At 40.6% G+C, this 863-nt stretch overlaps 1 protein-coding gene across 3 annotated transcripts in view; it reads left to right on the forward strand.

Moving 5' to 3' along the window:
- Positions 1–863, forward strand: part of LOC124168217 — a 171,015-nt gene that overhangs the window by 165,642 nt on the left and 4,510 nt on the right. The gene's annotated exons all lie outside the window — the stretch shown is intronic.

The raw sequence follows: 863 nt of genomic DNA on the forward strand, positions 1-863 counted from the left end.
TTCATTTGCCAGGGGCACATAGTTTCTGAATTGCTTGATTATCCAAACAATTTCCAGGGTATCGAGTCTCCTCCCATTTACCTCTGAGTGGAGGATGTCTGGTGTGATCCCTCCAGCACTGGTGTACTGTGCAGACAAGTTCCTTGATTCCCATGGCATTTTATTAAAATTTCACTGCTGTTCATGCCATATTTATAGCTAAGCAGGGCTTTAGTGGTGGTATGGGGCTCACTACTGGTAGTTGCTTCTTGGAAGTACATATTCTCGTGAGTAGCCATCCTTGATAGACTGCAAGAGCCTTACATCTAGCATCATGAATTATAAAAGTAGGCTTTGGAATCAAGGAACCTGGATGCCATTGTGGTCTGATGATAGGCCCTGAAAGCCAACGGTCTGTGGTTTGTTTCTCAACCTTGGGGAAATTTTTCCCATGACAATGTATGTTTATTTCTCCACAATTTATACGGCAGGATTGATATGTACAATGGAGGTTTTTAAGCGTCTAAACATTATTAAAACACTTCTCACAATTCCTAGAGGCTTTTATTATGGTCATCTAGTTTTGATGTCTGTTGCATCATTATTAAGACCACAGGGAGGTTGAAGGACTGTTGCAATTACTGTTGCAATTGAAGGATCGTTGAGTAATCTGTTGGGGAGGTGTAATGAGAAAGCTGGTGGTAATGGCATAAGAGAAAGGGCATAAAGAAAAGAATGCATCTTTTAAAACTGTCATGAAAGAAGGGGATAATTTTATGTTCGTCATTTCATTGAACAATGTAAGCTCTTAATTCAGATTTGCTTCCTGAAAGTGATGGGCATTGAGGGGGTGAGTCTACTGGCTGTTTCTTCTATCTCTGTAG

This window comes from Ischnura elegans, chromosome 1 (assembly GCF_921293095.1).
Source record: "Ischnura elegans chromosome 1, ioIscEleg1.1, whole genome shotgun sequence".
NCBI classification, from domain to species: domain Eukaryota; kingdom Metazoa; phylum Arthropoda; class Insecta; order Odonata; family Coenagrionidae; genus Ischnura; species Ischnura elegans.